Source organism: Oncorhynchus gorbuscha, linkage group LG23 (assembly GCF_021184085.1).
Source record: "Oncorhynchus gorbuscha isolate QuinsamMale2020 ecotype Even-year linkage group LG23, OgorEven_v1.0, whole genome shotgun sequence".
Lineage (NCBI taxonomy): Eukaryota > Metazoa > Chordata > Actinopteri > Salmoniformes > Salmonidae > Oncorhynchus > Oncorhynchus gorbuscha.
Window position 1 is genome coordinate 32,120,973 of NC_060195.1, and position 13,380 is coordinate 32,134,352.

The following is a 13,380-nucleotide window of genomic DNA, read 5'->3' on the forward strand; positions in this document are numbered from 1 at the left end:
TTGGCCCCTAAAGTCAGGTCCCGATGACTTTTTGTCGTGGTTCACTTGAGTAACTCCTCCCTCTTTCATCGCTGTCTGAAATGACTGAACCTGAAGGGGGAAAAAAGTGATTAATATATCTCCATAAACACAACCTCAAACAGCCTACGGATGACTTGACAGTCCTTTGGTCAAAATCCCTATATAATTTGATACTGCAACATGGACTGTCTCAAACATATGCCTGTATTTACAGCATCAGAGCAGTACTGCCAGGGGTTGTGTCTGTACACCATCCTAATGATGCCAGCCTAAAGACCCCTCTGTGCCAGCACCTCGCCCACAGCCTGGCTGGCTGCAAGCTCGCACTTCAAGGCACATTCTTTGGTGGAACACAACAGCACAGGGACTGGATCACTGTTGGCAAACACCTCTGCTGTCACGTGGTGCTGGAAGCACCAACCTGAAGGAAATGGGGGGTAGAGGTGGAGAAGCAAGGGATGACAGCTGTAGAGAAGGGGGGGGGCAAGAGGAGTTTAAAAAGTACATCTGTCCAAATATGAACGGGCACAGAGGTACCACACCTATGGTAGAACTTTTGAAAGGGCCAAGTTGTTCTCCAGCCCCTGTCCTTCAACGCTAAAGCCATCTGCTCCAGGTTCCGCGGATTTCTGTTCAGGCACGTTGGCTTCATTATCTAGTGGGCTCGGGTTGGGGCGCCGCCTGGCTCATACAGCGGACTGCAGAGAGAAGAGGGGGATTAAAATAAGAGCACGGAGGAGTATAGAGCAGCTTTAGGAACATGCTAATCTAGAATTAATTTTCATATTACATTAGAATTTACACAACACATTTGGCATCAACCGAGATCAGTATTTTCTTACCCGATTTGAGATAATGGTTGATTACAGAACCACTCAACTATCACCTTTGAATTAGTAATATCCGCACATTTCGACTTAATTCACCCAACATCGTATGTGGTCATATATGATTACGAAAGTTCAGACTATACTTGATCATCCACTGTAGCGACTCATAAAATAGAAAAATATTCAATAAACATTCGCCTTGACATTTGTGCCGCCATCTTTTACACTTTACATTACATTGACATCGGCCCAGTGTCCCCTCTTGCCACAGTGAGGCACTGTTGCGTTTCACACGCATTTATACCACAACTCACTTACAGATGAAAGTGAGAATTCAATATCAGTTCATGTCCATAATTTAGAAAATGGCCTCTTCGACTCATTTCTACAATAGGAATACCAAGTCACGAAGTAAAACGTACACCCACACAAGAACTGTAAGAAAAAACAGCTTTAATTTGATTTCAGCCATAGAGTTTATCACACTGATAGTAAAAACAAAGACAGCATGATGTGAACCAGGATACAGAGAATGCGGCAGACTAACAGTTGTTCCTAAAGGCTTGAATATGTTCCATGAGCAGTCTCAGTGACTAATGAACAGATAAGGCCTGATTAAACACAAAAAAATAGATGGGCTCAAAGGCACACAAATCACATTTATCTTTGGAAAAACATTGATCTTCATTCAGATGGTTCTCTGCACATATCAGACATAATGTGAATGACATAATTGACAAGTTTCCTTTCCATAATCATTACCCGTGTCCAACTAGACATAACAAACTGGAGGTGTTGAGTACCATGAAGGGTCCCTCACATGACCAAAAACAAAAGCAGAGCAACCATCATGTCTACTTTGATTCTCTTTCAGACCAGATGTGTTAAGACAACCGGTGTCCTTTGTCTTTATAGACTTTGAGATCACTTTCATCATGTGTGAAAGTCAATAGCAACCATTTCCTGAGTTATTCAAACAAACACTATGAAGAAATTACAACAGTTTTCAAATCATGCTTAGAATGATAAACTAAGAGAATGTGAATGATTTTTAAAAAACATGTATTATCTAAATGTACATTACTGGAAGCAACACATGGTCAGTCCATAGAAGGAACAACAGATATTCTGATCACGCAACAAGCATGCTGAAATAGGCACACAAACAATCAATAACATTGCAAAGTCCTCAATGCATTCTTGGACATTGAACAAGTTCTTCAAACACCAAGCTTTCAATAAAAGAGAGCAGTCATTCTCAAATGTGCGGGGGAGCGATAGGTGCAGAGCAAGTGACTTGATTGAATAATTAACATAACCATTTGGCAAACATTTAAAACTATCAATAAATTGATCACATAGCGGGCGAGGCGTGGATTAGGGAAGAGAAGGCGAAAGGGTTCAGCTTGTAACCTGTTCCGCTGTAGAACTTATTCTGGAACTCCACCCTAGGAGACAAACGAAGAAAAATCAACAGACAATATTGCACATAATATATTAACTCCAATCTTCGTCACACACTCCTCTCGTTCACTCATTCTGTCTTTCCCCCCCAACCATCTCCCTCCATCCCCCAATCTCTTACCAGTGCAGACGTAAGGCATGCAGGAAGGCAGACAGGCCCTCCATGACCAGGAGGATGGAGACTGTCAGCACAGCGAAGAAGGAAAAGACTACAAACAGGACCACAGATCCCACGTAGCCTTGCCCGTTTAGGGCGATACGCATCACCATCACCCAGAGCACCTCTGACAGCTCTGGAGGGACGGAGGGGGAACACACAAAATAGGAGCTACAGCGAGTTAGTACTATTTAAAAATATGAGTCAGTTTGCGGTGAGTCACTACAAATCAGTGGAGAACGAGGGTGTGTGTGTGTGTGTGTGTGACTCACGTGCATGTGCAAGACTCAGAGCCCACAGTCGTAGGTAAGAGGCAGTGTTGGAGATGCAGCCTAGACAGTACTCTATGGTGTGGATGGCCTGGTGCATGAACACATCAGCAGCATCAAACTCCTACAGACACAGAGAATGTGCTATTTTATTTTATTTAAAGGGGGGGGGTGAAAAGTTGGCTGACTGAGTAATACGTTAAACGTGTCACTAGCTAAGCCTCTGAGAACACAGGAGCTAGCATAGGTAACAGTGTGATAAGGCCCCCTATCCACCTCCTCTCTGTGACTCCCGGTCTCCACCTCCTCTCTGTGACTCCCGGTCTCCACCTCTCCCTGATGAGCGTTGATGGAATTGTTCTCTCCTAACAGGGGGCGGCTCTCTCCTGCCTGGAGGACACGGAATCACACCAGACCAACTCACATACAGAAGAAACAAAGTGATGCTAGATACTTACAATAAAATCAATACACTTAACAAAAGCTCAGCCAGAGTCAAGTTGCTCACCATGTGCCAGTGGTTCCTCTTGTGTGTGATGTATTGATGGATAGGTTTCCCCAGCAGTAGGACTGGAACAGAACACAGCGCCAGTATCACCAGGACCTTCTGCACCACCATCTACAGTGCAGAGAGCGCGAGTTAGAACATCACCACATGGTGGCAGGTTGTACTCAGGGGTGAGCATGCTACCATACCATTGTTTTCAAGGACTCAGCAAACATTAAGCATACTTTAAACAAGTATCTTGTAGTGAGCCCGTTGTGTGCCCTTCCATACATATACTGTAATCGTCCCAAACAGTGGGAGGTTTCCCTACAAAACACACACACACACACACCTGTCCTTTGTAGAGGGGCGGGTTATCCTTGTTCACTGTGAATAGGAACATGTCTATGAAGTGGATGAGGATGCTGGGGGTGAAGTTAGAGTGGGCCGTGTCAAAGGCCAGCCACTTGAAGATGACCATGAAGACCAGGTAACCGAAGAGACACAGCATGAAGAACAGCTCTGGGATCAGTACCAGGAATACACTGCTCAACTGGTTGAAGTGTCTGGAGCGAGAGAGAGAAAGAGGGATGGGGGAGAGAAGGATGGGTAGAGAGAAAGGGATGAAAAGAGAGCCAAAGAGAGATGTGTGGGTAGAGGGAATCATAGGTTTAAGAGAAAGGAATGCATAGGCAAAGGTATTGGTTTGAGTAGAGAGAGAGTAGGGATAGCAGGAGAGGGACGGTGGGAAAATTAGTAGATTACAGCAATAGTCCCTTGCATTTGAATACACACACACACACACAAACTAACGCAATGTTCCTTCACTTGTAGTTGAAGAAGGACAGACAGACTCCGAAGGTCATGTGGATCACCCCGATGATGACGGACATCTTCATCTTGTAAGAGTTAAGGAATGTCAGGTGGTTGTTGGACAGACCCCAGATCTGAGGACCACACAGCACAGTTACTCATTATAACTGAGTCATGGAAACAATCACAGGAAGAAGAGAGAGCGAGCGCGAATGCAGTGTGGTGGATTTCCATACCGGGTCGATGCCAAAAGGATAGGGTCCTGTAAAAACCCCAGTGATGTTCGGGTCCAGGGACAGGAAGTTGTTCCCTTTAAGAGTTGCTGAACTGAGCAAGAGAGAGATACAGAACTCAAATATTTTAAAAACATACAGGGACAATCAGAAAAAGGATTGTGGAGCTGTTACGCAGGTGTGAGTGATGTGGCATGTGTCCTTACCTCCACTCTCCGCTATCGAACATGGGTCGTACGTGCCAGCCGGAGCTGAAGGGGCTGAGTCCTCTGCTGAAACACTCGTTGTAGATGGCCCCAGTGTAGACAGAGAACAGTCCCATCAACAGGATCAGATAGCGTCCTCCAAACATCATCCGCCAGATCTACACCACACAGAGACGTTATATTAGGACTGTTCCTCTCAATCAGTAGAATTGTCACGCTCTCAATTTAAAGTGTGTGTATGAAAGAGTGTGACGCATGTGTGCGCGCAACCTCATTGGTGTTGTTCCGGAGTTTGGGGTCCTTCTCCTCCAGGACCATCCAGAGGGCAGCCAGGAACATCAGCAGGCCGTGACCGACGTCCCCAAACATCACCGCAAACAGGAAGGGGAACGTGATGATGGTGTACACGGCTATGGAGAACGGGAATAAGAGGGTTGAGCGAGAGAACGAGAGGTAATATTACTGATCATTTACATATACTAGAGGTGGTTCTTCCCTGGGTTGGTCTGTTGGCGGTTTGAAGTGATACATGTATTGATTGATACCTGGGTTAACCTCACGGTAACTGGCCACTCCATAAGCCTCTACGATGCTCTGGAAGCCGGCCGTGAAGGAGTTGGTAGGGAACAGGGTGGGAGGAGGGGTGGAGCAGGGGAGGCGGTTGTAGAACGAGTCCATCCCACTGCCACTCTTCCTCTGATAGGGGGAGAGACAGAGAGAAAATGAAGGGGCTTAAAGTCACACACTTTTGGGGTACGTTGAAAAATGACATCCATTCCTCAGTTTAAACAGCATGACCAAAGACAACCCTCTCTTGTTGCCTTGCATCTTGCTTGGTTACTCAATCTCCCCTTCTCCCTCACCCCTCCTTCTCTCAGGGCACTCTGTAGTTCAGGCAGCTTGCTGACGGGACACCAGGCTTCAGCGATCAGACACTTGTCGGTGACGGAGGGGCTGCAGAGGTTCAGCACAGCCTGGACGGCCTTAGACTTCTGAACCCGCACCTTCCACTGGGGCAGCACAGCTACAGCACGCACCAACAGCTGCTGGAGGTAGTGCTCTGTCTGGGACAGGACCTGGGGTAGGAGGGAGGGGGAGGACGAGGGATGGATTAGAGATGGAGTGTGAGGCAACTTTAAAAGTAAATGTTCGCTCACTGTTTGCTGTTCCCAATGTGATTCTTATTGAAGTTGGAGATACAGCCACACAGATGAAGATTAATGCGTTTTATACAGTGGTAGTCTGCCTTACAGATTTGATGTCTTCAATTCTGCCCTGCAGTCCCTGGAGAATCTCCTCTCTCTCCGTGGGGTTGTCGGGGTACACAAATGTCTGTGTGTGGAAGCTGGGAATGCAAGTTATTGAGGAGGTGCAAGAAAGACATGGGTCATTAAACAAGCATTAACATGAACCACTGCAATGTGTCAAATATCACAACGAAGGAGAAGTGGACAGGTTTACTCACCAATCACAGATCTTCTTGACCTTCTGTCCGATCTGATCTCCCCAGTAGGATATGAGGAACACCGTCCACTGCATCTCCCCCTGCCATCCATCACATATTAGAAGCGTTGACTCACTGACCATCTTACTTGCTACTCTACTTTTACTATAGAGCTCCTCTTCCTTTCTCCCTCTCCTCACCGTGACAGGGTGCTCTAGTTGCTCCTCCATCTCTCTGAAGTCCACGATGATGTAACCACGGCACGCTCGCCATAGCAATCGCTCGAACGAAGGGACTTTCCAGGGGTGGACCACACCGGCCACAAAACTGCAAACAAGAGAGGGATGGGAGAAATAAAAAAAACAAGGTAAGTTGGCATAAAGAGGATGTTGACCAACTGGAACATGGAAATCAGTCATTGTCCAGAGCCAATGTAAAAAAATAAGTGGAAAGACACTGGCAATCGCTTTGACCAATGAGGTTTACCTGAGGTGGACATCCTGTCGGTTAGGCTCCAACATGCCTACTGTTTCCAGTGGAGGCGGCGGACCCTGTGCGAGGGAACAATAAAAAGAGTCATGAGATTGTAGTTCTCCACTTTAATACATCCAAACAGTAGTTGTAGTTCTGAGGGTGGGTCTGGGTGGTGTAGTTCTGACCTGTGAGGAAGTGAGGGAGTGGGTCTGGGTGAGAACCCCTTTGTATTGGCTGAGCTGGGTCATCTGGGCTCTGAGACTGTCTCTGTTCCTGGACACCTCTTTGAGCTCCCTGGCCAGCCTCTCACTCTCTTCCTCAATGGTGAGTAGGTCTCTGGGCTGGGGGGCTGAGGGTGTCGGGCAGGGGGAAGGGAGGGGGCCATGGAGGGGGGCCACAGAGACCGATTGATCTCCTGCTCCAGGAACGCTGAGTGGAGAGAAGGATGGAAAGAGAGAGATGGCGGGAGAGATGTAAGGAGAGAAAGTCAAATGCATAGGAGACAACTGTCAAACCTAATTTTCTTGTATTAGGATAGCTTTAATGAGAGGCCTCGTTTTAGGAGCCGATAGTGAGGGATCTAGATACTTACAGAAGGTTTTCTCCAGTTCCTCACATCGTCTCACCTCCCCCACAAACTTCCTCTGGAAGGAGTTGACGTTGGGGTTCAACTGATTCACCACAGAGGGAAGAGTACAACAGACACAGTTAGTTACTCATAAGTTACTCATACGAGGCTTTACTTCACGTCAGCTAATGTCGCTAATTTCAAACTTAACAGCAAGATGGTAGAGACATTAGTTACAGCTACTGTTTCTGAGACAGTCATTCTTAGTGAAGATCCTTGACCTCCTTTTGTCTTGTGAGAACAGAACTCACATCTCTGAACTCAACCAGGCCCAGTTCTCCCAGTTCACTGACACAGTTGTAGGCTGAACCAGACTGGAGGAAGAGCTGCACCAGGCACACCTCCTCACTGCGGAACATAGAACCCATCGCCACCTAGAGATAGGCCTGGAGGGAGAGGGAAAAGGGGGAGAGTAAGAAGGTAAAGAGACAGGGAGATGGAAAGGAGATAGGATAGAAGCAGTGAATAGATAAAAGTAGTGAAGGATAAGGTGGGAGAGAAATGGTATTAGCGTATGGCGGTTGCTTCAAAAATCAGGTGACCGCTGACAGTTGCAGATAAGGGAAAGACAAAGTGCATTCTTCCCCCTGTGACTAACTGAAAAAGTCACAAGAATTGCGACAGTGGAATTTCCACTCAAGCTGCACTTCACAACGAATTAAATTCTGACCACAAGTCAGTGCAAAGGCCTCAATACACCACCCTTGATGTGGGTCACTAAAATAGGTTAAACCATATCGACATTTAGACTGGGGAGAGACTGAACCAAGATCATCCGTGTACATTTTTTTGGCCAATTGATTTTTTTATTTTTTATGTTTGTTCCAGTTTTTGGCATATAAACACTTGATATTTAGAATTTCACAAGTGGGTTGGGTTACATGTGGAATGTCTGTCACTAGCCAAATGCAAACAAACACTTCCTGTTCCATCAAAATAGCAGTTCACCCGTAACCTAATTTTATTCATCTAAAGTAATCTATTAATACATCCATCAATCCTGATAGGTATATTTCTCCATTTCTATTTAAGATAGTCACAACAATGTAATTAATACTTTTGTATCACTACGCTTTGTTTACAGTTACATTGCATTTTACCCACCAACCAGCAGTCAAATCCTTGCTTCCTCCGTCTTCATTTCACAGGGTACCAGTACTGAGTCGATGTGCAGGGGTACAAGGTAATTGTGGTTGATATGTACAGTTGAAGTCGAAAGTTCACATACACCTTAGCCAAATACATTTATACTCAGTTTCACAATTCCTGACATTTAATCCTAGTAAAAATGCCCTGTCTTCGGTCAGTTAGGATCCCCACTTTATTTTAAGAATGTGAAATGTCAGAATAATAGTAGAGAAAATTATTTCAGCTTTTATTTCTTTCATCACATTCCCAGTGGGTCAGAAGTTTACATACACTCAATTAGTATTTGGTAGCATTGCCTTTAAATTGATTGACTTGGGTCAAACGTTTTGGGTAGCCTTCCACAAGCTTCCCACAATAAGTTGGGTGGATTTTGGCCCATTCCCCCTGACAGAGCTGGTATAACTGAGTCAGGTTTGTATGCCTCCTTGCTCGCACACGCTTTTTCAGTTCTGCCCACTAATTTTCTATAGGATTGAGGTCAGGGCTTTGTGATGGCCACTCCAAAACCTTGACTTTGTGGCAAGATGGCTTGTGGACAACAACTTTGGAAGTATGCTTGGGGTCATTGTCCATTTGGAAGACCCATTTGCGACCAAGCTTTAACTTCCCGACTGATGTCTTGAGATGTTGCTATCCACATAATTGTCCTACCTCATGATGCCATCTATTTTGTGAAGTGCACTAGTCCCTCCTGCAGCAAAGCACCCCCACAACATGATGCTGCCACCCTGAGCTTCATGGTTGGGATGGTGTTCTTTGACTTGCAAGCCTCCCCTTTTTTCCTCCAAACATAACGATGGTCATTATGGCCAAACAGTTCTATTTCAGTTTCATCAGACCAGAGAAAATTTCTCCAAAAAGTATGATCTTTGTCCCCATGTGCAGTTGCAAACAGTAGTCTGGCTTTTTTATGGCGGTGTTGGAGCAGTGGCTTCTTCCTTGCTGAATGGCCTTTCAGGTTATGTCGATATAGGACTCGTTTTACTGTGGATATAGATACTTTTGACCCCGTTTCCTCCAGCATCTTCACGAGGTCCTTTGCTGTTGTTCTGGGATTGATTTGCACACCAAAGTACATTCATCTCTAGGAGACTAAATGTGTCTCCTTCCTGAGTGGTATGACGGCTGCGTGGGCCCATGGTGTTTATACTTGCATACTATTGTTTGTACGGATGAACGGGGTACCTTCAGGCGTTTGGAAATTGCTTCCAAGGATAAACCAGACTTGTGGAGGTCTACTATTTTTTTTCTGAGGTCTTAGCTGATTTCTTTTTGATTTTCTCTTGATGTCAAGCAAAGAGGCAATGAGTTTGAAGGTAGGCCTTGAAATACATCCACAGGTGCACCTCCAATTGACTCCAATTAGCCTATAGGAAGCTTCTAAAGCCATGACATCCTTTTCTGGAATTTTCCAAACTGTTAAAAGGCAGTCAACTTAGTGTACGTAAACTTTTGACCCACTGGAATTGTAATACAGTGAATAAGTGAACTAATCTGTAAACAATTGTTAGAAAAATTACTTGTGTCATGCACACAGTAGATGCCCTAACCGACTTGCCAAAACTATAGTTTGTTAACAAGAAAAACAAGTTTTAATGACTCCAACCTAAGTATATGCAAATTTTCGACTTCAGCTGTACATACAGGAATGTACTGACTAAAAACTTTACTAGCCGTCAAATCCTCTTTCCTTGTTTCCTTCATTCCCCACCATCGCAAAGCACATTGGGTGAGAGGATTGAAGGTTCCTCCCCTCAGGCCTCCTTCTCCTCCAATGTGCTTTGAAAGAGGCGAGGGATGGAGGAAACAAGGACTGAGGAAACAAGGATTTGACTGCTAGTGGGCAGGTCTGTAAAATACAATATAACCACGAAGAAAGAATGATAATAAAATAGTCTCTGTGTGTCACTCCTACTTATCATCTGCCATTTCAACGCTGTAAATACCAACAGGGTTCCAATTGAGTCCAGGATTAATAGCTACTCATTAAGAACCCCCAGAATCATTGTTAATATCCATTAAAGCACACATCTGTTTGTCAATACAGATGAGTTAAGTCTTTATATGTGAGTGTTTAAAAGATTGGACATTTCTAAAATAATTTGTGTTCACTGGCAAAAAAACTGTTGTGAGGAGTCTAAATCAGATGACAGGGTCTGTGATAGGACAGAGGGAAGAGACCTGTGCACTTGTCTCATGAAAACACTGATTGCACAACGTGATATACAGGCAACGATCCATGATATTCCCGATAAGAAAATACACGGACACAACAATTCAATACAAAGATAAATAATCTCCAAAATTATTTATTCAAATGAGCCTTTTCCTATAAAACCATTCTAAATAGGCTACTAAAGCATTATTTGGCCACAGTGGATCATTAGCTTCCTTAAAATAAGTTATGGATTGTTTTAAAATCGCATTGCTGACAGTCGTAAGGAAAGGCAACGCACGCAGCAAAGACCAAATATATGATTGTTGAGTTGCGTTCAGTGAACAGTAGAGGACCAGCCAGGCATATCGCAATATGAAAATGGTTATTGCTGTAAAGAGAAGAAAATGAAAAGAATATTCTGTCTTTTAGATAAACATTCTCAATTTAACTGAGTGAACAACAGTATAGTCTATTTTATTGGCACCAACAGAGAGCATCAGCAATTTCCCCAACCACTCTATCATTGTTGGGTCAGTACCACTTAAAAGTTTGTTTTTGGACAATTTCCTCCTCCAGTATAGATGGATGAAATATTCCATTTGTCTTCCCTTGTCGTATTGTATGTTTATATTGATCCATTTGTCGGGTTCAGCTTCCCTATAATTCGGCAGATTAAAAAAATATTCTGCTAATGCCTCTAGTCAAAGTATTGTATAATTGCATGAAATGCATTTATAAAAATAAATACCTATCTTGACATTGATAGACGAACTACTAGCTATTAATAGATTACTAAATAGATAGTAGATGAATACAAGCTTCAATGCCATACAACTCTCCTTCTGTGGCCTCCAACTGCACTTAAACGCAGGGGAAACTAAATGCATGCTATTCAACTGATCACTGCCCGCCCGTCCAGCATCACTACTCTGGACGGTTCTGACTTAGAAAACGTGGACAACCACCTAGGTGTCTGGTTAGACTGGAAACTCTCCTTCCAGACTCACATCAAACATCTCCAATCCAAAGTTAAATCTAGAATTGGCTTCCAAAAATCGCAACAAAGCATCCTTCAGTCATGCTGCCAAACATTCCCTCGTAAAACTGACCATCCTACCGATCTTCGGTGATGTCATCTATAAAAATAGACTCTACTCAACAATCTGGATGCAGTCTATCACAGTGCCATCCGTTTTGTCACCAAAGCCCCATACACAACCCACCATTGCGACCTGTACGCTCTCGTTGGTTGGCCCTCGCTTCGCCAAACCCACTGGCTACAGGTTATCTACAAGTCTTTGCTAGGTAAAGCCCTGCCTTATCTCAGCTCACTGGTCACCATAGCAGCATCCACTCGTAGCACGCGCTCCAGCAGGTATATCTCACTGGTCACCCACAAAACCAATTCCTCCTTTGGTCGTCTTTCCTTCCAGTTCTCTGCTGCCAATGACTGGAACGTACTGCAAAAATCTCTGAAGCTGGAGACTCATATCTGCCTCACTAGCTTTAAGCACCAGCTGTCAGAGCAGCTCACAGATCACTGCACATAGCCCATCTATCTACCTACCTCATACAGTATTTATTTATTTATCTTGCTACTTTGCACCCCAGTATCTCTACTTGCACATTCATCTTCTGCACATCTACCATTCCAGTATTGTAATTACTTCGCCACCATTGCCTATTTATTGCCTTAACTCCCTTATCTTACCTCATTTGCACTCGCTGTATATAGACTTTATGTTTTCTTTTGTTCTACTGTATTATTGACTATGTTTTGTTTATTCCATGTGTAACTCTATGTTGTTGCATGTGTCGAATTGCTACGCTTTATCTTGGCCAGGTCGCAGTTGCAAATGAGAACTTGTTCTCAACAAGCCTACCTGGTTAAATAAAGGTGAAAAAAAATGTTAGGTTTGGTTTCGCTTTGCCAGAAAAGGCTCACAAAATCAAAATGCCGCACATTCGTTCAGCGTCAATCAAATTAAAATGTATTAATTTCGCTGGGAGAGTTGCATATGTAATCACGAGACAATGTTGTTTGCAACACTATCTGTCCAAGTTGGCAAACGTTGCCCACCCCTCTCTTGTCTGTCAAAAACTAAAAAAGCTGATCTCGTTTTGCCACAACGTTTCCATGCAAGTTAACACAGAAACAATATAAAACTCAATTAACATAAGGCTAGATATTTCCAATGTCAGCAACTTAAAGAGCCCACTAAACTACAGAATGTCCAACTTTGTAGATAGAAAAATATGTTGACCGACCACACACGAATCTATCCTTTGTGAAAGCAGGTAGGAAATATACGATTTTACCTGTTTCCTTCAATCTGTCCAGCTCAATCTTAAACTTTTGTGTTGGCCGCTTGTGAGAGTTAACTCAAGGTGACAGACCAGAACAAACAGCGTCAAACAAATTTCCACCGGGAAGTCACAAAGTTTCTAAACATACCGTACTGGAGCGTATTCATTTCGCCAATTGTTGCAAAACGTTTCTTAAACAGAATCAAATGGGGCGGGATCTATGAGAATGTGTCCAATAGAAACTCACGTTTTCGTTGCTTAACTTTTTCCGTTTGCTATGGTCTTAACAAATGATTACACCCCTCCCTGTCTTTGGTGAAATTATTTGGGTAGTACTGAGAGCACTTCCCATTCGGTGACTTTATGTCACGTTACTTGTTCTCACGTGACGGTAGATACATTTTGAGTGTCAAATAACCTTCCCCCCCAGACTTTATTTGCATAGGGGAAGATAGGTCAGAGGCCTGTGGACAGTTGACAAATATACATTTAAAAACATTTAGGATTTTCTGCCCTGCAGGCAAGTATAGTATAAAACGTCTATATTCTTCCCCTATCACCTCAGCCCAAATTGCTCAAGCAAAGCCCTATTCAGTGCCTTCAGAAAGTATTCATACCCCTTGACATTTTCCTAATTTTGTTGTGTTACAAAATGGGATTATCATGGATTTGTCCTTTTTTCAACGATCTGCACAAAATCCTCTGTCAAAACGAACATTTGTCAAAAATAATATGAATAA

General features: G+C 43.8%; 2 pseudogenes across 1 annotated transcript; both read right to left on the reverse strand.

Moving 5' to 3' along the window:
* Positions 1-65: 65 nt before the first annotated feature.
* On the reverse strand, positions 66-1,178 carry LOC124010660 (annotated as a pseudogene).
* Positions 1,179-1,287: 109 nt separating this feature from the next.
* On the reverse strand, positions 1,288-12,876 carry LOC124010824 (annotated as a pseudogene). Its single transcript, XR_006834505.1, has 20 exons — positions 12,789-12,876; positions 7,278-7,412; positions 6,991-7,069; positions 6,584-6,827; positions 6,411-6,475; positions 6,125-6,251; positions 5,946-6,025; positions 5,732-5,825; positions 5,344-5,556; positions 5,026-5,176; positions 4,751-4,890; positions 4,481-4,638; positions 4,278-4,368; positions 4,057-4,175; positions 3,581-3,794; positions 3,250-3,360; positions 3,018-3,131; positions 2,745-2,865; positions 2,437-2,608; positions 1,288-2,299 (listed from the first exon to the last, which is right to left on the reverse strand). The product of XR_006834505.1 is annotated as a V-type proton ATPase 116 kDa subunit a3-like (transcript).
* Between the last annotated feature and the right edge of the window lie 504 nt (positions 12,877-13,380).